Raw genomic sequence first — 27985 nt, 5'->3', positions numbered from 1 at the left:
CGGACCAAACACACACCCCCTGTGGGTGGGGGAGGCAGACGAATAATACACCCACGGTATCCCCTGCCTGTCGTGAGAGCCGACTAAAAGGGGCGACCAAGGGATGATTGTATTCAAACCATGCAACTACATATGATTAGTACCACCACGCGGAGAACAACAAGGGTCGCTTTTACTTGTGCGTAGTACCACTATATTAGGTACGAAATAGGTTTGTGATTAGTAGCACACAGGAGCACCACGCGGTCGGCTTTTGCAGTACCTGTGATTAGTACCACCATATGAGCGGGACCATGGGATGATAGCTACCATGGACCTGCCTTACCTGTGATTAGTACCCAGTATATGAGGAACACCACGGGATAGGGAGAGGTCCCTGTGGTTAGTACTCTTATGTGATGAACATCATAGGTTTGCGTTGCCTGTGAATGGCGCCGCAGAGTGAGAAAAACATAGGTCTGTATTAATGTCGAATTTCATAAGCTTTGAGTAGTACAATAATGTGTGGAATACCGCAAGTCTCTGCTACCATTGATTAGTACCGCAACAGGACAGATACCATGGTTCTACATTACTAGCGATAAGTACCATTCTGAGGGGCCTTTGACTTGTATTTTGGACCCATTTAGACACCAAGCATCCTCGATTTGCCTTGGAAGTAATACTATTAACTATGATAGTTTTTTGAGTCGGATTCACTGTTTTAAATTCATGTTCATTCATTCATTCATTCATTCGTTCATTCATTCTTCATGGCATTTTTTATTTTGGTCAGTGGATAATTTTGAACTTTTACTTTGTCGTTTCATTTCGTACCATTAGGGGCCGATGACCTCGATGTTAGGCCCCTTTAAACAACAAGCATCATCATCATCATCATCAGCCATACTATTATTCCATTTCCTTTATATACCTCCATATTTAAAAAAAACATATTCATTTAACTCCATTTAAATAACCTCTGTGTTACGGTAGAAATACTTAATAGCCTGAATATTCTTTCACACACTGCAACTCCGTAATATTTCAACATTTCCTTACAATACAATTATCGTACTGGCCATGTCTGCAACTCATATTGACCTCAAACATTAGGTTACGTCTCGTATCTCGCATGCATTTTCTATAACCACAACTGGTTTAACGTTTCACAGTCTGCTCGTATAGATTAGCACTACACATGCATATGTGCTCAATCTGATCTTGTTTCCATTAACCTAAAATTATCTCATAAGCACCATAGTTAAACTGCAGAAAATGGCACATATCATCGGTTAATAATTGGCATTTATACTCTAGTATCCGTTCATTGGCACCAAATCTTACTTCTAGCACTCCTGCACTCATAGGAAATATTTTTCATCAACTAATTTCAAATTCAATACGATGCAACTCATAATACTTATCTCGTAACGGGATTTTGCTGCTGGATTTCTCCTGGTCTAGGACATCTTGGAACAGGCAGCCCTTGCATCCAAAGATTACGTCATCTGCGGCTCCGGCTGGGAATCTTGGCTTGAGCTATTTTTCATCTTGAGCGATCAATCCATCTGTTTAGGCTGACTCCATCTTGTCACCAGTTCTCATGAAATGATAAAACAACAAATACATGGTAGAATGCATATTTCACTGGTGATCAGTAGGTTATTCAATACGTATTCCTTGCCTTGTGATTCTCGTATTGGTCGTAAATATCTTTCTTAATTTGATAATTTCTTTAACTCGGCCTACTTTTTGTTAATTCTTTAGCCTAAACAGATATTGTTTCCCATTTGGAAACAATAAATTATGCCTTCCTTAGCATAAATTGGCCGCTATAATATTGATTTCGGCAATGTTCGACTCGGCTGTAGTCTCTTTTTGCTTCTGAATTTGGCTGTTGCAATAATAAATATTCTTCTTCAAATCATCGTTTTTCCTGCCGATATTTTGCAGATAAAGTCTTCAACGATGTCTGTATATTATTACTTTAATATTTAATGTTGCGCTAATCTTTTTCTTCTCCTTCAGTAGGTTGTGCTGATCCTCTTCAACTCGTAACTTTTTTCAAGGTAGTCAAGAATCGGTTCCATTCAAATTTTTTTATGGTCCATCATTATTTAATATTGAAACTCTTTTCTTTGCTACCGGTCGATATCGATTTACTATATCTCTATTCTGTGCATTTGCACATTGACTGAAGCTATTGTACGCCATATTTGTCCACTGTTTCCATGACATTTACGGCCGCTAATGTAACGTAATGGTACAGTACCAACGTGAAACACTACCACGTTCCCCTCCTCCCTCTCTTCTACTTTCCTCAACATCTGCCTCAACTTAATTCCTGGATAACATTCTACCCTGGTTCCCTTTCCTCCACACACTTTCCCCACGTGTCTAACGATGGAATCCCCCATGACCAGAGCCTCAACCCTACCCACCTCATTTGATCCCCTCCCCTCCTGGTCAGCCCTGTCTTTCCTGATAGCTGCAGAAGCTACTTCCTCCTCCCTTTTCTCCTTCCCACGACCCTGTTCCACCTGTCTTTTCCTATCCTCTACTCTACATTTCCCTTTCCTACCTTTTCCCTTCCTCCTACTTCCACACATCTCACCAACAGTTCCCTGTCCCTCATCTTCCCTCTGTTGTTCTACCTGGAGTGACTCGTACCGATTTCGCACAGACACCTGTCCTGAATTCTGATCCTGAAATGAGCCCTTAGCCTGCAATCTCCTTCCCCTTAGATCAGTAGACCACCTGTCTTCTACAACTCCCCCTTTTTCCTTTCCCTACCTCTTGTACACCTACTGTAACATGTACATTGTTTGAGGGAGTCCTATCTTCCTTCCTGTCTTCCGTGAGAATCCTAATTATCTCCCTCAAACTTTCCAACGCCTCCCTCATACCCTTTAATGCCTCGCCACACCCACAGTTCGTACACTCGCGCTCCTTAGCCATTCTTTATGGAAAAAATGAAATTAAAAATAAAATAAATTATTTGCAAAAAATAAATGAACGGAGGGATATATTGTCTGGGAGAGTACTCAAAGATCACACAAAAAGGTAATTAATATACGACTACACTACAATACTACTTAGTCGTACTCTATTTCTTATCCTACAACCCCTAACAGAATAAAAACTGCTGTTAATTACTGAATACCGAAAGTAATACACAAGAACTACACAATCCCAAACTGCAATTAAGCCTATCCTAATTACAACAACAGTATTTTAGTACGAGTTTTTACGGATACCTCTACTACACCAGTACTACACAAATATTTTACAGTAATAAAATAGCACCCTAAATTCTAATGGGATATTACTCGTATACTACTGTACAGTACACTACAGTAATTTTTAAACTACTTTCAGGCGTATCCTAATTACAATACCGGTACCGTATGTCACTACTAAGCACAAACAGAAATGAAATTTGCAAGAACTACTGTACTCAAAGATTACCAACGAAGCTAAATGCTTAGACAAATTGTTATTAGTATTATGGTCTAATACACACGAAAAATAACACACGAATATAGCAGGCAAGATACGGCACTATCTAAATGTACTGTATCTATACTACAATGTATCTACACTACCGGTACACTACACTGAGTTTATTTAAATGCTTAAGTAGCGAAAGGATTGTCGTACACGAAGAAAAACACGAATATAACTGGCTAGATACTATCTAATATATTATACCTTATCTTCACTACAATTCTACTGAAATGTGGTTATGTGATTATATACCGGATAAATTTCGGCGGAAGATTTTACTGAAAATGAGAATTGTGCAGTTAAAATCAGAAATGTAGAAGTTACATACTCTTCCTTTGAATAGTGTGAAAGACACTTACCCCGATCTCTCTTTTCTACTACATCCAAAAGAGAACTGCACCACTCTTCTCACTGAAGTTTAAATTCCTAGACTGGAGAACAAAACAGACCGATCACAGATCACGTTCAGCCACAGGGGCGTTTATAGTGACGTTTTTTGCGCCAGTAGCCACTTGTGAGTCGACAGCACTGCACGATCAGCGTTGCTAATCCGTGCTCGGAGGTAAGCGACTCTCGACCATCTGTCGCTTTGCCGTTCCCATATCTGACGACAGCGCAGTTTTCCTCACCCGCCTAATTTGGTGGCCGCGACAATAGAATCGAACACTGTACTTGATGTCGTTAACTTCAACATGCGTTTAGAACACTAATTGATGTGTTCAGAACACTAAATATGTGATTAAGACATAACTAGACTAGAATAGAACACTGTACTCGATACAACATATGTTTAGAACATGTCAGGGAATACCTTTGTTCTAAGAAGATCAGATCACAAAAGAAGTGATTGAAACATAACAAGACTAGAATCGAACACTGTACTCGTTGTCGTTAACTTCAACATGAGATCAGAACATTGATTGATGTGTTCAGAACACTAAATAAGTGATTAAAACATAACAAGACTAGAATAGAACATGATACACAATACAACATGTATGGGGATACCTTTCTTTTAAGAGAAAAAATAATAGACCAGAATTCTGAACAGCTTGCGAAGATGGCGGCTGTTATAACTTCCTTTTCATCTACCTGCTCTGTCAACGCGATCTTATGCATAAGACAGTGCACATATCGCGTAGCTAAATCGCTTAGTAAACGATAATAATAATATAGCAAAAGTACAACTTCAATGATTTGCCTAGTGCGAAAATAAAAAACAACGGAAACACACTGTGCACACATCGCGTAGCTAACTTGCTCAATAAACGATAATATGAATATAGCAAAAATACGACTTCAATGATTTGTGCGAAAATAAAAAACGGAGGAAACACACTGTGCACATATCGCGTAGCTAAATCGCTCAGTAAACGATAATATGTTTATAGCAAAAGTACAACTTCATTGATTTGCCTAGTACGAAACTCGAAAACTACGGAAACACACTATGCAAATATCGGGTAGCTAACTCGCTCAATAAACGATAAAATGAATATAGCAGAAGTACAACTTCAATGATTTACCTAGTGCGAAAATCAAAAACTAAGGAAACACACTGTGCGCATATCGCGTACCTAATCGCTCAGTAAACGATAATATGTATAAAACAAAAGTACAACTTCAGTGATTTGCCTAGAGTGAAAATAAAAAACTACGGAAACACATTGTGCACATATCGCGTAGCTAACTCGCTCAGTAAACGATAATATGTATACAACAAAAGTACAACTTCAGTGATTTGCCTAGAGTGAAAATCAAAAACTACGGAAACACATTGTGCACATAACGCGTAGCTAACTCGCTCAGTAAACGATAATATGTATGTAGCAAAAGTACAACTTCAAATTATTTGCCTTGTCTTGTACGAAAATCAAAAACTAGAAAAACGTACTGCGTAGCTAATTCGCTCGGTCACACATACCGCACAGCTAACACGCTCAGTAATTGCAAATACATCACAACACGGGTTATCGTCGAGAACACTGATATACGCATACACGTCACTCTTTCTCTCAATAAACAGAACACACGGACAAGAATGTTGCGAGATAATATACTACACTTAATATACTTCCATGTGAAAAAATGGGAGGAGGGAAAAGAACAAATCATAAATTTGTTGTATGCATGTTGTCTCTTCCAAGTTGTAAGACCAAATGCGAGCAGTACTATGAGTTTCTGCCACCGCTTGCGAAAACGTGAACGGAAGTGACATGTTATCTCAGCAAAAAAACACATTATGCACAGTACACATACGCAGTATGCAGGAAGTTAGACCGATTTTTGTCTTACAAACTGCCTGTGTAAGCTATTTGAGAGGATGGTAAATCGCAGACTCGTGTGGTGTCTGGAGAAACAAGGACTCTTGTCCGATTACCAGTGTGGTTTTCGAGCCGCTCGCTCAACTACTGACAACTTGGTACGCCTGGAGAGCTCTATCCAGGATGCGTTTCTCCGCAAACAGCACTTGGTAGCTGTTTTCTTTGACTTGGAGAAGGCCTACGACACCACATGGCGATATGGTATCCTTTCAGTCCTGCATCAGTGGAGATTCCGAGGTAACTTGCCGGTATTCATTGCGATTTTTTGTCCCTCCGTCTATTCCGTGTCTAAGTAGGGAGGACGTATTCGCAATATCACGTTCAAGAAAATGGAGTCCCAGTGGGATCGGTCCTTAGCGTCATTCTGTTCACGATTGCCATAAACGGTATTGTCTCTGCTGCTGGTCCAGCAGTAATACCGTCGCTATATGTGGACGATTTTTCTCTGCACTATAGCTCGTAGAGTATGGCAGTCGCAGAGCGACAATTGCAGCAACTTATTCGGGAGAGGTTGAGCAGTGGACCTTCGAACATGGCTTTCGCATTTCTGCCGCAAAGACCTCCGTTGTCCACTTTTGGCATCAACGTACACTTCACCCCCATCCTGAGCTTTTTTTTTATTTAGAAAAAGTCGTTCTTCACGTTGTTGACGCTTACCGATTTCTTGGGCTTTCCTTGACTTTAAATTATCATGGGAGCCTCACGTGCCGGAGCTAAAAGTGTAATGCACAAAGAGCCTTAATCTCTTGAAGTTTCTTAGCAGCACTACTTGGGGAGCTGGCAATTCCCAGCCGGCACAGCAAGGCGGGAGAGCTGATTTTCACCTCCCAAAGAGGTCGGCGAAAACCGTGCCCCAGCCGGCGGAGGCGGCATCGTCGACCAGGGCTGGGATATCTCCCAGCCCGTCTAAACTCGAAATGAAGGAGGCGGCGGCGAAGAAGAGCGCCCTTGCTGAGCGCTCTCGCACTTCCCCTGCGAAGGAGAAGTCATGCCCCCCCATCTGGGGGGTATGAGTCTGCGCCAGGAGGTACTCCTGCCCCCAAACCTGCGCGCTCTCCTTGTAGGGGACCTACTCGCCCCCGAAAAGCGTCGAAGTTCTGGGCGGCATCCCCACCGTCTGTTGATGACGGGATGGATGTCGCGCTGTCCTCTACATCTACGGATGTAGATGTTGATCGTGTTTAGGACTGCGAGCATTTTGTCGCTCATAACCTAACACTCCTTATATAATCCACATTATGGCACGGTTACAGTAGCATTGTAATGGTTATGACAGGCATCTTGATGAGTTACGTCAGCTCATTAGTGAGTACGCAGCGAGTATAGTCTGTATTAAGGAGACCAACTTTAGACCTGATCATCATAGGGTCTTGAGGAATTTCAGACTGTACTCGACAGAACGATACTATGCTCAGCGGGTTTCCGGTGGCGTTGGCATTTTTGTACGTTCTGATACCTACAGCGAAGAGGTTCCATTAAGAACCCCGCTTGAGGCTGTAGCTGTTCGTTGTTCCGCTGCCTGTCATAGCAACAGTGTGTAATGTTTATTTTCCACCAGGCCAGCATCTTAACATAACTGATGTCGCTGATCTTCTAGATCAGCTTCCACCTCCCGCCCTCTTAACTGAGGGATTTTAGCGCCCATCGCCCCATATTTGGCTCTGAGACGCCTTGCCCCCGGGGAAGGGAGCTGAAAACATTAGCAACAGAGCTGGATTTATGTATTTTGAACACAGGGGAACAAACTCACTTTAGTGTACGTTATGGCACATATTCTCTCACGGTCGTAATCTATGCAGCCAAACGTTTGTTCCACTGTTTCGGTGGAATACACACGATAATCTCTGTGACAGTGACCATTTTCACATCATCCTTACTTTGTTGAAACATAAATCCGTCGAGGCTTCCCCTCGATGAATTCTTAAACGTACTGATTGGCCGAAGTACTCGTCACTACCTGTCTTTAATGACGATATCAGGCTGGCCTTCTCCGAGGAAATAACTTCCGTCACCCGAGTTATTCTTGCTGCTGCTGAGGAGTCCATTCCGTTCTTCTCGGGGATTCCTCACCGAAAGCTCGTTCCTTGGTGGAACGATGAAATAGCAGCAGCCATCAAAGAACGCCGTCCCGCCCATAAATATTACCGTAGACAGCCTACTGTGGCCAACTTGGTAACATTTTAGAAACTGCGCGCTAAGGCGCGAATACTTATTCGACAAAGAAAGAAGGCTTCATGGGAGAAATATGTCTCGTCAATAACGTCGCATACTCCATCATCTCAAGTGTGGACGAAGGTTCGACGGATTTCGGGTATTCAAGGATCATCTGCTGTACCGGGTTTTTCCATTGCAGGCAGTGTCGCCACTGACCCTCTCGCGATTGCTAACCATCTCGCTAGTCATTTCGCGGATGTCTGGCTCCGGGAATTACCATCATGACTTCCTCCCTCTGAAGCGGCAGACCGAACGTCATCGCCTTAGTTTTGCCTCTCAAGCTTCAGAGGACTACAACGTGCCCTTTACGGAGTGGGAACTCCGCAGCGCCTTACCGCTTTGCAAGGACACGTCTCCTGGACCGGACAACATCCAAAACCAGATGTTGAAACACCTTAGTGATGATAGTCCTCCTTAGTGTGATCAACCGAATGTGGATAGAGGGTGATTTTCCGTCTCAGTGGCGAGAGGGCATAGCCATTCCTGTCCTCAAGCCTGACAAAGATCCTAAGTATGCAAGAAGTTACAGACCGATTTGTCTTACAAACTGCCTGTGTAAGCTATTTAAGAGGATGGTGAATCGCCGACTCGTGTGTCCGAGTTCCAATGTGGTTTTCGAGCCGCTCGCTCGACTACTGACCACTTAGTACGCCTGGAGAGTTCTATCCAGGATGCGTTTCTCCGCAAACAGCACTTGGTAGCTGTTTTCTTTGACTTGGAGAAGGCCTACGACACCACATGGCGATATGGCATCCTTTCAGTCCTGCATCAACTGAGATTCTGAGGTAACTTGCCGGCATTTATTGCGAAATTTTTTGGTCCTGTGTCTATTCCGTGTCCGAGTAGGGAGGTCCTATTCGCAATACCACGTTCAAGAAAATGGAGTCCCACAGGGATCGGTCCTTAGTGTCACTCTGTTCGCGATTGCCATAATCTGTATTGTCGCTGCTGCTGGCCCAGCAGTAATGCCGTCCCAATATGTGGACGATTTTGCTCTGCACTATAGCTCGTGCGGTATGGAAGTCGCAGAGCGACAGTTACAGCAAGCTATTCGGAGGGTGGAGCAGTGGACGTTAGAACATGGCTTTCGGTTTTCTGCCGCAAAGACCTCTGTTGTCCACTTTTATCGTCAACGTACTCTTTTCCCCGATCCTGAGCTTTATTTAGGAAATGTCGTTGTTCACGTTGTTGACACTTACGGATTTCTTTGGCTCCTTTTTGACAGTAAATTATCGTGGGAGACACACGTGCGGGAGCTAAAAGTGCAATGCACCAAGAGGCTTAATCTCTTGGGGTTTCTTAGCAGCACTACTTGGGGAGCTGACTGCGTGGTGCTACTACGATTTTACAGGGCACACATTTTATGCAGGTTAGACTTCTGCAGTGCAGCATATGGCTCAGCAAGACCAAGTGTTCTTGCGAAGCTGAACAGCATCCACCAGAGCGGGGTTAGGTTGACGACGGGAGCATTTCGTACAAGCCCCATAGCTAGCCTGCTCGCTGAGTCTGGTGTGCCGCCTTTACACCTGAGGCGCCAGCAAATGCTTTTTTCGTATGCTGCAAATTTGCGACAGATGCCACTTCATCCAAGCTATCCTTGCGTGTTCAGCAATGGCAACCGTTTGCTCTACGCTGCTTGCCCTCGAGCGACGTGGCCGGTTGGGATACGCTTGGATAGCAGTTACGAATTGTTCGACGTACCTTCGGTTCCTTGCCTTGTCAGACAACCAAGTGGGATTCCTGCGTGGGTTGTACGACGCCCCACGAACCTGCTACGCGGATAGGCTGGTCCTAACCGGCTTGCCGGCGGACTTGAATGAAATAAAATACCTCTCGCGGACCAAACAAACACCCTCTGTGGGTGCGGGAGGCAGACGAATAATACACCCACGGTATGCCCTGCCTGTCGTGAGAGGCGACTAAAAGGGGCGACCAAGGGATGATTGTATTCGAAGCATGAAACTACTCCACGAACCTGCTACGCAGGCGTAGCGGGGGGAGAGGTTATACTCCCACGTGGCGCGTCCCAGGTGGCGGATAGGGGGGTCCTAACCGGCTTGCTGGCGGACTTGAGGGAAATAAAATACCTCTCGCGTACCAAACACACACCCCCTGTGGGTGGGGGAGGCAGACGAATAATACACCCACGGTATCCCCTGCCTGTCGTGAGAGGCGACTAAAAGGGGCGACCAAGGGATGATTGCATTCGAACCATGAAACTACATGTGATTAGTACCACCACGCGGAGAACACCAAGGGTCGCTTTTACTTGTGTGTAGTACCACTATATTAGGTACGAAATAGGTTTCTGATTAGTGGCACACAGGAGCACCGCGCGGTCGGCTTTTGCAGTACCTGTGATTAGTACCACCATATGAGCAGGACCATGGGATGATAGCTACCATGGTTCTGCCTTGCCTCTGATTAGTACCCACTATATGAGGAACACCACGGGATAGGGAGAGGTCCCTATGGTTAGTACTCTTATGTGCTGAACACCATAGGTTTGCGTTGCCTGTAAATGGCGCCGCAAAGTGGGAAAACCTAGGTCTGTATTATACGTCGAATTTCATAACCTCTGAGTAGTACAATAATGTGTGGAATACCGCAAGTCTCTGCTACTTTTGATTAGTACCGCAACAGTACAGATACGTTGGTTCTACATTACTAGCGATAAGTATCATTCTGAGGGGCCTTTGACCTTTATTTTGACCCATTTAGACACCAAGCATCCTCGATTCAGGATTGTGCTTTGGAAGAGGTCCCTTGGTCAGTAATACTATTAACTATGATAGTTTTTTGAGTCGGATCCACTGATTGTTTTAAATTCATGTTCATTCATTCATTCTTTCATTCATTCATTCTTCATGACATTTTTTATTTTGGTCAGTGGATGATTTTGAACTTTTACTTTGTCGTTTCATTTCGTACCATTAGGGGCCGATGACCTCGATGTTAGGCCCATTTAAACAACAAGCATCATCATCATCATCATGATCTGTACGACGACCTGAAATAATCCTGGATCTGCACACTGGCCCAAAGGAAAACACGACCCTTAGATTTATCGGATGCTCCTCCGGTCCGTTGTTGGCCGCTATCCAGATTCAGTCGTCGTCTACAACGATGGACAAGGACAGATGCGAAGGTGGGCTGTGTGTTCGTTGTCGATAATGATAGGTTCCTTTTTGCTCTCCCAGAATCCTGTAATGTGTACGCAGCAGAGTTATATGCTATCTGTAGAGCTCTGCGGTACGCACTGTACAATGAACGCCGACACTTTCTTGTGTGTACTGACTCCTTGAGTTCGCTGCAGTCTATTGATACCTGTTTCCCTCGGCACCCTCTGGTGCAGCGGATCCAGGACCTGCTGGCCGGGTGTTCGGATGCCGGCGCCAGAATCACGTTTCTGTGGCTCCCAAGCCACATGGGCATAGAGGGAAACGAGTTAGCAGATCAGTCTGCCAAGGAGGCAGTCACACTGCCCCCGTTGCCTTTCAAGGTTCCAGCAAGTGATATTCGCTCTCAGCTCTGACATCAGGATGTGTCCCTTTGGGAGATGGAGTGGCAGGCCATTCCACTTCCCAATAAGCTTAGAGCGATTAAAGGAACAACGAAGGTATTGAGGACTTCGCTTCGGGCTTCGCGGAAGGAAGCCGTGGTATTATGTCTTCTTCGGATCGCCCACGGTATCTTGACGCACTCCCATTTAATGAAAGGAGAACCCCCTCCGGTGTGTAGCTGCGGCGAGCACCTTACCGTGGTACACATCCTTTCGGAGTGTGTGGACCTGGTCGATCTTCGCCGTAGTCTTAGTCTTCCGAGTACAATCTCCCTTGTCTGAGATGACGAGCACTCAGCAGACCTCGTCATCGGCTTTATGAGGGATAGTGGTCTGTTTTATCGTGTTTGATGATGTCCTTTGTCCTATTGCTTTTTTGTGTCTGTTACGGAGTTACCCGTGGAAGGCAGAGATGAAAGAAGGTGCGGGCTGGAGTGGGTCTAACTACAAGGCCGAAAGATGAATTAAAATTTCAATAAAGATTATATTTTCGAACATAGCAGTATTTAACTTTTTTTGTAGATTTTGAAAACGTAACAAATACAACAAGTCAACAACTATCCAATAATCAGGTACAAGGTATAATTTTACAAGCGAAAGCCCGAGTTTCGGGGTCTTTACAAGTTCTGGGCTTCGAGCTCCAGTTTCACAATCATTGAGCTACTAGCCCAAGTTTACCAAGGTACACACTAGATCAAAGGACAGAAAACCCCTTCATTCAAGGAACGTTAGCTCCAAAAACCATATCGCGCCTCATAGAGGCACTTTTACCACATCAGAAATAGCTGATCCGCTCTCAATTTTTCAAGGCTGTTGAAGGCAATACCATACTTTACAATTAATTGCCATCAAGGCACAACTTATAATGAAACAGGGGTATCTTGTACCCAACCTACTGGGCCTTATCAGACAAGAAAAGGTTAAGTAAATGGCCCCAAAATGCAAAATGAATGGAGGCGAATACTTGCACTCCTACATGAAAGCTTGTTAAAATCTAAGTGGCACTAGGCCGATTAAACAGGGGCTATTCCCACACTAGGGAGGTGACTCGTATAAGAAAACATTTAACACATTAAGGAAGAATAAAAAATCGGTTTCGGAAACGTAGTCGCTTCAAATCAAAATGAAGGGAAGCTCGAGAGGGTAGAGCACTCTCTATCCCCTAATTACAGTTAAAGATATATGAATTTTTACGAAGACTGACAGAAATTTACATGTTTCAATAGATAGGTTACATATTAAAGGTTTCGGACCTGCCCCGCGGTTTAAACTGCTGAGCTAGCAAGAAATAAAGATGTTAGACGGCCATTACCTTGTTTAAGAGCTGCTGCCCGAAGGAAGAGGCGCAACCTGCCCCCTGCTACACGTCCATACACTAAGCTAGATGTTGTTGAAGTGGCGAAGAGCCATGAAAATCAGCAGTTTTTAAACCCTCGGGGAAGATTCGAGACCTTTCATGAATAAACATGCCACACCCTCTTTGTTTATTGGTTAGTCTTGAAAATACACTCCAAGTCGAAGAAGAAATACATGAAAGGTCAAAAATTAATTACAGAAATTCAAAACTGGCGGAAAGAAAAGATTAATATTGCCAACCCACAAATGAAAGAACGAAATTTAGTAAAGAGAAAACTTATGAATACAAAATGTCTTCAAATAAAGTTTCTTCACTTCGCACCAGAATATGTCCTTCTGGCATTCGGCTGTGCGGGGACCTGCGTTGTCAGGCGGATACTACTGCCCGGGTACATGACACACCCACCCGCCGCGGCTGGGTGGTTGCTGGCACGGGCTTTTGTGCGTAGTCGCACCACAGACATCTTTGAGAGAGTGTCCACACTTCTTGATAATTAGTAAACAAGAACATTTCGAAATTAACACAGTGACATCTTCTGAGAAACTGTTGAGTTAATTCAGTTTCTAAAGTACAGAGTTTCCACGAACCTACTACGATGGCGTAGCAGGGGGAGACGTGATACTCCCACGTGGCGCGTCCCAGGTGGCGGATAGGGGGGTCCTAACCGGCTTGCCGGCGGACTTGAGGGAAATAAAATACCTCTCGCGGACCAAACACACTACCCCCTGCGGGTGGGGGACGCACATGTAGAATACACCCGCGGTATCCCCTGCCTGTCGTACGAGGCGACAAAAAGCGGCGACCTTGGCGCGGAAATGGATTGCGGTTTGGTATAATGTGATGGACCTCCTGTGGATGGGAGGGGTCGAGTACATTCACAGGTAATCCCTGCCTGTCGTAGAAGGCGACTTAAAGGGTTATGTGGCCATGGTCCCCTCTTTATTTTTTATTATTTTTCCGAGGGTCAGATGTAGACGATTCCAAATTTTGATGTGCGCGCTGCTCGGCGATGGAGCTCCTATGTGTGCGACTACGCTCGAAAGCCCGTGCCAGCAACCACCCAGGACGCGGCGGGTGGGTGTTTCATGTACCCGGGCAGTAGTATCCGCCTGACAACGCAGGTCTCCGAACAGCCGAATGCCAGAAGGACATATTCTTATTAATTATTTTTATTTATTGTTTCCTATTGTTAGTGCTCTGTACACGCTGTGGGGTACATGCTATTGCGGGTGACTGGAGGAAGTGTGTCCTAGTGCTCATTGCCTCAGTCATCCCGTATTAGGCATCGTTCAACATCGGACCCCGGGCAATACCTGCTACGACCAGGTGGGTATTGCCTTGGCTGCTTGGTTCGGCTACAGAGACCCCTGATCGGAGTGGGTGGCATTCGGGGAGGATGATTTCGGGCATGACGTCGAAACAACTCTTGCCTGCCACCTCGGGTAGTTCGCTACCCAAGTCTTTAACTTTCGATTCCCTAAGGGGGCAACCCGTTGGAAACAAGCGCAGCGACGTAGTCTGTGTTCCAGCTTCCCTATGTTGCTGGTTGCTACCAGGTCCGATGGGCGCGACTTCAAGCTGGTGAAATCGATTCTATTTAGTCGCCACATTGAAGGTGTCTACGGTGAACTGGAGGACCTGAAAAAAATGCGCAATTATGGTTGCTTTTAAAGACGAGCACTGCGCTCCAAGCAGATATGTTGCTTAAGTGCGACCACGAACCTGCTACGCAGGCGTAGCAGGGGGAGAGGTGATACTCCCACGTGGCGCGTCCCAGGTGGCGGATAGGGGAGTCCTAACCGGCTTGCCGGCGGACTTGAGGGAAATAAAATACCTCTCGCGGACCAAACACACACCCCCTGTGGGTGGGGGAGGCTGACGAATAATACACCCACGGTATCCCCTGCCTGTCGTGAGAGGCGACTAAAAGGGGCGACCAAGGGTTGATTGTATTAGAACCATGAAATTACTTGTGATTAGTACCACCACGCGGAGAACACCAAGGGTTGCTTTTACTTGTGTGTAGTACCACTACATTAGGTACGAAATTGGTTTGTGATCAGTAGCACACAGGAGCACCGCGCGGTCGGCTTTTGCAGTACCTGTGATTAGTACCACCATATGAGCAGGACCATGGGATGATAGCTACCATGGTTCTGCCTTGCCTATGATTAGTACTCACTATATGAGGAACACCACGGGATAGGGAGAGGTCCCTGTGGTTAGTACTCTTATGTGATGAACACCATAGGTTTGCGTTGCCTGTAAATGGCGCCGCAAAGTGAGAAGAGCATAGGTCTGTATTATGTCGAATTTCATAAGCTCTGAGTAGTACAATAATGTGTGGAATGCCGCAAGTCTCTGCTACTTTTGATTAGTACCGCAACAGAACAAATACCATGGTTCTATTTTTATAGCGATCAGTACCTTTATGAGGGGCGGATAACTGCGATTTAGGACCCCCTTTTGACTGCAGGCATAATCGATTCCGTGTTATGCTATAGCAGTAGACCCTTGGTCAGTAATACGATATTGTCACGTCTGTTTATGTGAATGTGAGACATTGCGGGTCGCAACCACTGATTGTTTTAAATTCATGTCCATCCATTCATTCTTCGTTCTCACGTTTTTGAATTCTGGTCAGTGGAGAATTTTAGATTTTTAATATGTCATTCCATTTCGTCTCATTTCGTACCATTGGGGGCCGATGACCTAGATGTTAGGCCCCTTTAAACAACAATCATCAATCATCGCTTAAGTGCGACCACTTTGGCGACATCCCCGTCAAAGTGGAAGAGCACAAAACCTTGAATCTGGTTCGTGGAGTTATTTTCCACCGTGATCTCGTCCTGAACACTGACGATGAATTGATGGAAGACATGAAGCAGCGTGGCGTGACCCACGTCCGGCGAATCACACGCAAAGTCAACGGTGAAGACGTTGCCACGGGTGCGTTTATAGTCTCCTTCAAATTGTCAGTGTTGCCAGAGAAAGTCAAGGTGACAACCTATCAATGCGATGTGTGGCCGTACATCCCGCCTCCTATGCGGTGCTATCAATGCAGAGATTCGGACACATGGTATCTCGTTGTTCGAATCAGTCAGTGTGTGGTACATGTGGGAAAGTAGCTCACGGCGCGGGGGAGTGCACACCTCCGTAGAAGTGCACTAACCGCTCTGGTCTTCATTCTCCTCGGGATTGGAACTGTCCGACCTATCTGAGTGAGAAGAAGATCCAGGAGATCAAGACCCTGGATGGTCTTTCCTACCAGGAAGCGCGCCGTACGTTTAATTCCCTGAATGCACCGGCCAAGACACTAGACTTCAGCTTGATAGCTCAGTCCCTGCCAGGTTCCTCATTTTCATCTGCAACACCTGTCCAGAAGATCGCTGAGCCCAAGGCGGCGATTGCTCCTGCGAGCAACGCCGCAAAGAGTACAAGCTCGAAGGCTGGTCCATCCCGGCCTTCGACCACCAATCTGCCTGTGCCGGCTAAGAAACCTACGCCGGCACAGAAGGGGAAGAAGACAACGTCTCCTTCCCCTACAAGGTCGGCGATAGCCGCGCCAAAGCCGGCGGAGGCAGCATCGTCGACCAGGGCTGGGAACTCCCCTCCCAGCCCGTCTAAACAAGAATCGACGGCGGGGAAGAAGAGCGCCCGTAATAGGTGCTCTTCCAAATCTCCTACCAATGGGGCGTCACGCCCTCCACCTGGAGGGCGTGATTCTGCGTCAGCAGGTCTTCCTGCGGTGAAACCTGCGCGCTCCCCTCGTGGGCAGAAACCCCGCACCCGGACTACGTCGAAGAAGTTGAAGGCCTGCATCACCTCGTCTAGTGACGAGGCGCTGCACATGGAGCACGAATCTCCATCTTCGGATGGGGATGTGAGTGTAGGTTAGGTTAGGTTAGGTAGCATTCCGCTGCTTTTATCCTAATCCTCAGAAGTCCACACTTACAATATGGCACTGTTACAGTGCGGTTGTAACGGTTATGATAGGCATCTTGCTGAGTTGCGCCAGCTCATTAGCGAGTATTCGGCGAGTATAGTCTGTATTCAGGGAACAAATTTCCTACCAGATCATCATACGGTCATGCGAAGTTTTGGACTATACTCGATAGAAAGACATTATGCTCACTGGGCTGCCGGTGGCGTTGGCATTTTTGTCCATTCTGATACCTACAGCGAGGAGGTTCCACTACGAACCCCGCTGGAGGCTGTAGCTGTTCGCGTTCCGCTGCCTGTCATAACAACAGTGTGTAATGTCTATTTTCCGCCAGGGCTACCTCTTAACATTAACGATGCCACTGATCTTCTGGATCAGCTTCCAGCTCCCTTCCTTTTGTTGGGCGATTTTACCGCCCATCATCCCATCTGGGGCTCTGAGACATTTTGCCCCCGGGGAAGAGAGCTGGAACTGGATTTATGTATTTTGAACACAGGGGAACCAACACACTTCAATGTACGTTATGGCACATATTCTCGCATAGACGTAAGTCAATACAGCCGAACGTTGGTTCCGCTGTTTCGGTGGAACACGCACGATGATCTTTGTGACAGTGACCATATCCCCATCATTCTTACTTTCTTTATCCAAAGATCCGTCGAGGCTCCCGCTCGATGGATTTTTAAACATGTTGATTGGCCAACGTGCACATCATTAGCTGTCCTTAACGACTGTATCAGGCGGACCGTCGGCGAGGAAATAACTTACATCACCCAAGTTATTCTTGCTGCTGCTGGGGAGTCTATTCCGTTCTTCTCGGGGACTCCTCGCTGAAGACTCGTTCCTTGGTGGAACGAAGAAATAGCAGCAGTTATCAAAAAACGCCGTCGTGCTCATAAACGTTACCGTAGACAGCCTACTGCGGCCAACTTGGTAACATTTAAGAAATTCCGCTCTAAGGCGCGGGTTCTTATTCACCAAAGTAAGAAGGCTTCATGGGAGAGATATGTGTCGTCCATGACGTCACACACTCCATCATCTCAAGTGTGGACTAAACTTGGGCGTATTTCGGGTATCCAAGGATCAACTTCTGTACCGGGAATTTCCATTGCAGGCAATATCGTCACTGAATCCCATCTGATTGCTGACCATCTAGCCAGTCATTTCGCGGATGTATCTGGCTCCGGGAATTACCATCCGGATTTCCTCGCTGTGAAGCGGGAGGCAGAACGTCATCACCTTAGTTTTGCCTTTCAAGCTTCAGAGGACTACAACCTGCCTTTTACAGCGTGGGAACTGCGTAGCGCCCTAGCGCTTTGCAAGGACACGTGTCCTGGAACGGTCAACATCCATAAACGGATGTTGAAACACCTTAGTGATGATAGTCTACTCTATCTCCTTCGTGTGTTCAACCGTATCTGGATTGAGGGTGATTTTCCGTCTCAGTGGCGAGAGGGCATAGTCATTCCTGCCCTCAAGCCTGACAAAGATCCTAAGTATGCAGGAAGTTACAGGCGGATTTGTCTTACCAACTGGCTGTGTAAGCTATTTGAGAGGATGGTAAATCGTCGACTCGTGTGGTGTCTGGAGAAACAAGGACTTTTGTCGGAATACCAGTATGGTTTTCGAGCCGCTCGATCCACCACTGACCACTTGGTCCACCTGGAGAGCTCTATCCAGGATGCGTTTCTCCGTAAACAGCACTTGGATGACGTTTTCTTTGACTTAGAGAAGGCCTACGACATCACATGGCGATATGGTATCCTTTCAGTCCTGCATCAATGGAGATTCCGAGGTAACTTGGCGGTATTTATTGCGAATTTTTTGTCCCTCCGTCTATTCCGTGTCCGAGTAGGGAGGACATATTCGCAATATCACGTTCAGGAAAATGGAGTCCCAAAGGAATCGGTCCTTAGTCTCACTCTGTTCGCGATTGTCATAAACGGTATTGTCGCTGCTGCTGGTCCAGCAGTAATACCGTCGCTATATGTGGACGATTTTGCTCTGCACTATAGGTCGTGCAGTATGGCAGTCGCAGAACGTCAATTACAGCAAGCTATTAGGAGGGTGGAGAAGTGGACCTTAGAACATGGGTTTCGGTTTTCTGCCGCAATGACCTCCGTTGTCCACTTTTGTCGTCAACCTACTCTTCACCCACATCCTGAGCTTTATTGAGGAAATCCACGAACCTGCTACGCAGGCGTAGCAGGGGGAGAGGTGATACTCCCACGTGGCGCGTCCCAGGTGGCGGATAGGGGGGTCCTAACCGGCTTGCCGGCGGACTTGAGGGAAATAAAATACCTCTCGCGGACCAAACACACACCCCCTGTGGGTGGGGGAGGCTGACGAATAGTACACCCACGGTATCCCCTGCCTGTCGTGAGAGGCGACTAAAAGGGGCGACCAAGGGATGCTTGGATTAGAACCATGAAATTACTTTTGATTTGTACCATCACGCGCGGAACACCATCGGTCGTTTTTACTTGCGAGTAGTACCACTCTGTTAGGTACTCCATATTTTTGTGATTCGTAGCACTCGAGGGGGTTCAGTGTGGTTTCCAGTACCCGTGAGTCGTGCCCGTGTGTGCAATACCACAGGTCTGGGCGTTGCCTGTGAGTTGTACCTGTGTGAGCGACACCACGCGTTTGGGCGTAGCCTGTGAGTTGTACCACTATATGAGCGACACCGTGGGTATGCGTTGCCAGTGAATAGTACCCACTATGTGAGGAACACCACGGGACTGCCGGCGCCCGTGCTTAGTACACCTAGGTGAGGAACTTCATCGGTTTGCGTTGGCTATGAATGGCGCCATTGTGTGAGAAACACCATAGGTCTGCGTTACCTTTACGACGTACAATACTTGTGAGTAGTACCTTACTGCTTGGAACACCGTGAGTTTACGCTACCTTTGATTATTACCGCAGCTTGAGAAATATCATGGTTCTACTTCTCGTGACTTGTACCATACTGAGGGGCCGTAGACCTTGTTTTTGGACCCCTTCAGTCATCCAGCATAATCGATTCAGGACTATTCTTTATAAGTGTTTTCTTGGTCACTAATACTATTATTTATGACAGTTTTTGAGTCGTATCCACTGTTTGTTTTGTTTGTTTCTTGTTTGTTATTTTTTGGGTTCATGTCCATCCATTCATTTTTCATGACATTTTTATTTATTTTGGTCAGTGGATTTTTGAATTTTTGTTCTTTCATTTCGTACCATTAGGGGCCGATGACCTCGATGTTAGGCCCCTTAAAGCAACAAGCATCATCATCATCATCTATTTAGGAAATGTCGTTCTTCTAGTTGTTGACACTTACCGATTTCTTGGGCTCCTTTTTGACAGTAAATTATCGTGGGAGCCACACGTGCGGGAGCTAAAAGTGCAATGCACCAAGATTCTTAACCTCTTGAGGTTTCTTAGCAGCACTAATTGGGGAGCTGACCGCGTGGTGCTCCTCCGATCTTTCACGGCACACATTTTATCCAGGTTAGACTACGGCAGTGCAGCATATGGCTCAGCAAGGCCCAGCGTGCTTGGGAAGCTGAACAGCATCCACCACAGTGGGGTTAGGTTGGCGACGGGAGCTTTCCGTACAAGCCCCATTGCCAGCCTGCTCGCTGAGTCTGGTATGCCGCCTTTACATCTGAGGCTCCAGCAAATGCTTCTTTCGTATGCTGCAAATTTGCGACAGATGCCACTTCATCCAAGCTATCCTTGCGTGTTCAACAATGGCAACCGTTTGCTGTACGCTGCTTGTCCTCGAGCAACGCGGCCGGTTGGAATACGCTTGGATAGCAGTTACAGATTGTTCGACGTGCCTTCCTTTCCTTGCCTTGTCAGACTACCAAGTGGGGTACCTCCGTGGGTAGTACGACGACCTGAAATAATCCTGGATCTGCACACTGGCCCGAAAGAAAACACGGACCCTTCGATTTATCGGAGGCTCTTCCTGTCCGTATTTGGCCGCTATCCAGGTTCAGTCGCCGTCTACACGGATGGTTCGAGGACAGATACAAAGGTGGGCTGTGCGTTCGTTGTCAACAATGATAGGTTTCTTTTTGCTCTTCCGGCTACCTGTGGTGTGTACACAGCCGAGCTCTATGCTATCCGCGAAGCTCTGCGGTACGCATTGTACAATGAGCGCCGACACTTTCTCGTGTGTACTGACTCCTTGAGTTCGCTTCAGTCTATTGATACTTGTTTCCCTCGGCACCCTCTGGTGCAGCGGATCCAGGACCAGCTGGCCGGGTGTTCGGATGCCGGCACCAGAATCACGTTTCTGTGGCTCCCCAGCCACATGGGCATAGAGGGAAATGACTTAGCAGATAAGGCTGCCAAGGAGGCAGTTACACTGCCCCCGTTGCCTTTCAAGGTTCCAGCAAGTGATACTCGCTCTCAGCTGAGACATCTGGTTATGTCTTATTCAGAGATGGAGTGGCAGGCCATTCCACTTCCCAATAATTTGCGAGCGATAAAAGGAACAACGAAGGTTTGGAGGACTTCCCTTCGGTCTTCGCGGAGGTATTACGTCGTCTTCGGATCGGCCATGGTATCCTGACTATCTTGCATCTTTTGAAAGGGGAACCGCCTCCGATGTGTACCTGCGGCGAACACCTTACCGTGGTACACATCCTTACGGAGTGTGTGGACCTGATCGATCTGCGCCGTAGTCTTAACCTCCCGAGTACGATCTCCCTTATCTTGCAAAATGACGAGCAGTCAGCAGACCTCGTCATCCGCTTTATGAGGGATAGTGGTTTGTTTTATCATGTGTGATGATGTCCTTTGTCCTAGTGTTTTTTTTTGTCAATAGCGCTTTTATCCCATTGACTTCATTTTAGTTGGTGTTGCGCATTTTAATGTGTTCTTTTTAAGTCTTATGTAAAGTACGTATATATATCTGTCCTAGCAAGCAATTCCTTATTCCTTTGTCTCCTGTATTTTCTCTTATTTTATTACAAAATAAGGCATTGCGAATCAGATCCACTGATTATTTTAATCTCATACTCATTTTCCATCACCATTTTTTAAACTCTAGTCAGTGGATACGTTTTAAAATTTTAACTGTCATGTATCCTGTCGTCCATCTCGTTTCATTAGGGGCCGATGACCTTCGATGTTAGGCCCCTTAAAAGAACAAGCATCATCATCATCATCATCACCTGCGTGATGACGAGCAGTCAGCAGACCACGTCATCCGCTTTGTGAGGGATAGTTGTCTGTTTTATCGTGTGTAATGTTGTGGGTGGATCAGCAGAGGTGAAAGAATGTGCCGGGGTGTATGGGTCTAACTACCGAATGAAAGTTTATTTAAAACTTATGGGTCTAACTACCGAATGAAAGTTTATTTAAAACTTTTACAAAGGTTATATTTTTTTGAGTTTTAAACAATCAATAATCACAAAAACTCAACACCGTTTAACTAGTTGAGATAACAATGGTATAGCGAATAAAAAACCAAGCTTAGAAAAATCCAAGATTTCAACTTTTAACACACTTGGGCTACAAGCCCGTAGCTTTACAACTTTTGAGCTTCCAGATCAAAATTTGCAAAGGAGCATAAATTTACAAAGGGGCAGAAATCCCCTAATACCAGGAGCACCAGCTCCATAATTAACAATGTCAAGCCTCCTAGAGGCACTTCTACAACACATAAAAGAGCTGACCCTCTCTCACTTTTTCAAGCCTATTAAAGGCAATACCAGACTTTACAATTAATTGGCATCAAGGCAGTCCTTACAAAATGAAACGGGGTTATCTTGTACCCAACCTACTGGGCCTTAGCAGAAAAAGATCAGGTTAAGTAAATGGCCCTAAATACAAAAGGAATGGAGGCGTGAATTTGCACTCCTACATGTAACTCTTTAAAACCTAAAAGGCCGTAGGCCGATGAAACAGGGGCTATTCCCAAACTATGGAGGTGACTCGTATAAAAAAGAAATTTAACATTATACGGAAGAAAAGAAATTCGGTTACCAAAACGTAGTCACCTCGAACCAAAATGAAGGGGAGCTCGAGAGGGGTAAATCACTCTCTATCCCCGAATTACAGTTACAAATTTACTTATGTTTTTTACATAAGACGGCAGAAAATTACATGTTGGAAAGATAGGTTACAATGTAAAATTTTCGGACCTTTCCCGCGGGTTAAACTGCTGAGCTAGCAAGAAATAAATATGTTAAACGGCCATTACCTTACTGAAGACCTGCTGCCTGATGAAAGAGGCGCCTCCCGCCTCCTGCGTCACGTCCATACTCTCAGTTAGAAGTTGATGAAGTGGCCAGGAGACGTGAAATCAGCAGTTTATATACCCTCGGGGAAAGTTCGAGACCTTTCATGAATAAAACAGCCACACCTACTTAATTTTATTGAGTCGCTTAAAGTTACACACCAAATCGAAGAAGACACCTGTGATTGTTAGGAAATTAATTACAGAAATTCTTGATTTGTTAAAATCAAAACAGGCGGAAAGACAGGATATATATAGCTAACCCAGAAATGAATGAACGAAATTTAGTTAAGGTATGTTTTAACGTTGCGAAGAAAAATCCAAAGTTCTTAACCGATTTTTTTGAGTTTCGTACCATAATTCACAACATATTAGACTAACATATTCATATAATAAAATCAAAATTTTCTGCCTTATCTTCACCGAAAAATAATTTTTAATTAAAAAAACACATCAATTTTCAAAATGTCATAACATTTCCAAAAATGTTATTATCTTGAAATTATTTTCACCAAGTTGAAGTATTTCATTCATAGAGTGTTGTGAACTAGCATATTCTAATTATCAAGAATAGAAAGGGAGCTAAACATCATTTTTGACAAAAGTTTAAAAATAATTAATCTTCCCTGTTAAAATGCTTATACTAATAACAATAATAATAATATTCACAATATTAACAAAGTAGTAGTTTACAACATCCCCACATTCATTAGCTTTAATTTAATCTATCATTGAGTTTTCTATCTAAATTTTAAGGATATTTAAATTTCAAATGTGGGAAGGTGTGCAAAAAATTACATTCAAGAAACACAGCAGTGAAGTTTTAGAACTACGTTATGAACATAACCCACTTACTTGGGCACTTTAAAACTCGCCTGCTCCATAGGTTGGACCTTCATTTAGAAGTTTTTTTGTCTTCTTTCAGTTTTCTTCTGCCTCTCAAGTACCGCTTCCTCTGCTTTTGTTCTGCAGTACTTTGATTTGCACCTTTGTGCACCGTACTACATCATCTTCAAGTACACCAGATGATGTGTACTTGCCAGGAGCAATTCCCATCCTCTTCACTGCCCAGTTGAAATGGCAAACAGCATCCATCACTCCTAATTTTAAGGTCTCAAGACCCACATATGTCTATTTAGGACACCGTCTCCATACCATAGCATTGAATGACTCATTATTATTTTGAGTCAATCCATGCAAGCACTTAGAAAGCATTTCTGGGTCCGTGAGTCGCTCATATATAGGCTTTACTGCTTGAAGAATGTCAAAAAACAGGCCTGATTTGAAATTACATTTTTCTATCTTATTTGCTTTAGCTCGCTGATAAGAGCACCAGCTGTCAGCTTCTACAGGACACCTATGGTGGGTGGGACAGTCCTTTGTTGCTGTCTAGTGGTACAATATGGCCCATATGCCGTTTGACATGGCGTGAATACTGCTTGTGTTGGAACGTAAAGCAAATCCAAAGTTTACCCCTACTTACCAGTTTCTTTTCCTGTGACAGTTTCCGAAGAGCTGTTCCCAACCTTTTTTTGTAATGTCCCACACATTCCATCTTTGTGACATCTTTTCCATTATATGGATCAGAATCTACCACAGCCTTGAAACTTTTGGAGTCCCCATCTCCATGAAAATGAATATATTGTAAGCCTCTATTCTCCTTGGGTTGTCCAAATATTAATTTTGCACCTTCAGGCTCCATATTAAGAGATGAGCGACTGTAGTTCTTTGCACACACTGCTGCATGGTCTGCCTGCCAGGAAAGGTACGCCGGTGATTTCTTGTCATCTGCAGAATGTTTCCTGCAACCTACACAATATTTTGATAGAACATGCACATCAAGCACTTTACCAGTGTCAACTGATATCGCAGAAACAACACCAGAGAGAGATGAATGTCCACGTTTCTGCCATGTTCCATCCACTGATACCCCACACTCATATCCCCTCCTTTCCTTCACTTCTTCTGCAGCACCTTTCATGCTTTCTTCTGCAACCACTTGAGTGACAGCAGAAATAGCTTTGACATGTTTATAATATGCTGGAGGTGAAGGGGTTGGAGGCAGGTTCATGATTGTAGAAAACTTCTTAGCTTCACTCTGTTCACAACCAATCTCTCTCATAGCATAAACTATCCTTCTATTCACTTCAACGAATTTACCCTGTCGTTTGGAAGTTGGAAAGTTGGGGAATTCATAGTCACAGTTGCTGCAGAACAATGCAAGGGACATTCCCCAACCAAATCTCAGATTTTCTGAGTTCTTTACAAAAACTGTTTTACAACTGAAGCAACTAGGGCAAGCTAATGCAGATAATATACACTGACTGACAGACAGAGCAAATGCAACACCAAGAAGGAGTGGTCAGAAATTTATGACAATTGCAGGGTAGACTGACGTCACTGAGGTATGCTCATGATGTGAAATGCGCCGCTGTGCTGCGCACGTAGCGAACGATAAATGGGACACGGCGTTGGCGAATGGCCCACTTCGTACCGTGATTTCTCAGCCGACAGTCATTGTAGAACGTGTTGTCGTGTGCCACAGGACACGTGTATAGCTAAGAATACCAGGCCGCCGTCAACGGAGGCATTTCCAGCAGACAGATGACTTTACGAGGGGTATGGTGATCGGGCTGAGAAGGGCAGGTTGGTCGCTTCGTCAAATCGCAGCCGATACCCATAGGGATGTGTCCACGGTGCAGCGCCTGTGGCGAAGATGGTTGGCGCAGGGACATGTGGCACGTGCGAGGGGTCCAGGCGCAGCCCGAGTGACGTCAGCACGCGAGGATCGGCGCATCCGCCGCCAAGCGGTGGCAGCCCCGCACGCCACGTCAACCGCCATTCTTCAGCATGTGCAAGACACCCTGGCTGTTCCAATATCGACCAGAACAATTTCCCGTCGATTGGTTGAAGGAGGCCTGCACTCCCGGCGTCCGCTCAGAAGACTACCATTGACTCCACAGCATAGACGTGCACGCCTGGCATGGTGCCGGGCTAGAGCGACTTGGATGAGGGAATGGCGGAACGTCGTGTTCTCCGATGAGTCACGCTTCTGTTCTGTCAGTGATAGTCACCGCAGACGAGTGTGGCGTCGGCGTGGAGAAAGGTCAAATCCGGCAGTAACTGTGGAGCGCCCTACCGCTGGACAACGCGGCATCATGGTTTGGGGCGCTATTGCGTATGATTCCACGTCACCTCTAGTGCGTATTCAAGGCACGTTAAATGCCCACCGCTACGTGCAGCATGTGCTGCGGCCGGTGGCACTCCCGTACCTTCAGGGGCTGCCCAATGCTCTGTTTCAGCAGGATAATGCCCGCCCACACACTGCTCGCATCTCCTAACAGGCTCAACGAGGTGTACAGATGCTTCCGTGGCCAGCGTACTCTCCGGATCTCTCACCAATCGAACACGTGTGGGATCTCATTGGACGCCGTTTGCAAACTCTGCCCCAGCCTCGTACGGACGACCAACTGTGGCAAATGGTTGACAGAGAATGGAGAACCATCCCTCAGGACACCATCCGCACTCTTATTGACTCTGTACCTCGACGTGTTTCTGCGCGCATCGCCGCTCGCGGTGGTCCTACATCCTACTGAGTCGATGCCGTGCGCATTGTGTAACCTGCATATCGGTTTGAAATAAACATCAATTATTCGTCCGTGCCGTCTCTGTTTTTTCCCCAACTTTCATCCCTTTCGAACCACTCCTTCTTGGTATTGCATTTGCTCTGTCAGTCAGTGTATTTGCAAAGCACTCTATGTCAATAATGATATTATAAACGTCACTAACACTATCCGATTCAATATTTACAGAAGAAAGTTTGGACTGAGAAGCACTAGAAAATGATGCCCTTTCATTAGGCCTACATTCTGTCACACTATTTATATTGACAGCACAATTAGCACTGACATTCACCTTACTATGTCGGTTTCCATGAAATTTTCGCTTTTTATTTCCTCCATATCGGCTTTTAGAACCCATTTTATACACACTCGCAAAGAAACAAACACTTTTTAGTCACAATGTGAAAGACCACATGGCCAGAAGGAAGCTGACATATTTGTTTTTGTATGTTCCCTAGCATTGGAATAAAAGTCTTTGGAATATACAAGTATTGCCACCTGTTGGTCAGAACTAAGAACTATATACTTAGGAGGCAAGCTACACCAACGAGATAAATTTGAATAAGAAAATCTGACGAGATGTTTACATGTAAGCAGGACACTGCAGCCACGCCCCTTATCACGCGCACAAGAGGCCTTTTAAATCTTATTTTTGGATACTTACAGTTGGTATATATGTATGATTTATATCTCATTTTGAAGTAGAAACTTCAAGCTTTCATTTCCGGTAAAAAAACTAAAATGGCATTTTTGGGTGAAAAAAGTGATTTCGAACGTTAATACATACCTTAAGGAAAAAATTATGAAAACAAAATTTCCTCTGAAAGGTTCTTTCACTTCGCACCAGGGTGCATGATCATAGTTTTTGTAGTGACCTCTATGAGAGAATGTCCAAACTTAGTAGAATTTCACATAGTTCAGGAAACTTCACCCCCCAAAAATTACGGTAGTGACATTTTCTGAGGAAATTTATGAGTTGGTCCAGTTTTTTAAGTTCAGAGTTTCTCCCGTAGAGGAGGATTTATTGGCGCAAGATTTAAAAGTGCGGCGTAGGTGTGTACCGCCCGGTACATTAACGTCTAACGTAAAGTATGTATATACATTTGTACTACCAGGCAATGCCTTCTTCCTTTGTCTTCTGTATTTTCTCTTATTTTATTCCAAAATAAGGCATTGTGAATTAGATCCACTGATTGTTTTAATCTCATACTTGTCTTTCATCATCATTTTCTTAACTCTA

At 45.3% G+C, this 27985-nt stretch overlaps 1 protein-coding gene across 1 annotated transcript in view; it reads right to left on the bottom strand.

The window, feature by feature from the left end:
• The window catches only part of LOC136872504 (uncharacterized), a 122715-nt gene that overhangs the window by 17507 nt on the left and 77223 nt on the right, over nt 1-27985 (bottom strand). The window lies entirely within an intron of this gene.

The sequence above is a fragment of the Anabrus simplex genome, chromosome 4 (assembly GCF_040414725.1).
Source record: "Anabrus simplex isolate iqAnaSimp1 chromosome 4, ASM4041472v1, whole genome shotgun sequence".
Lineage (NCBI taxonomy): Eukaryota > Metazoa > Arthropoda > Insecta > Orthoptera > Tettigoniidae > Anabrus > Anabrus simplex.
Note: the sequence above shows the minus strand (reverse complement) of the source record. Positions and strands in the feature narration are given on the sequence as shown.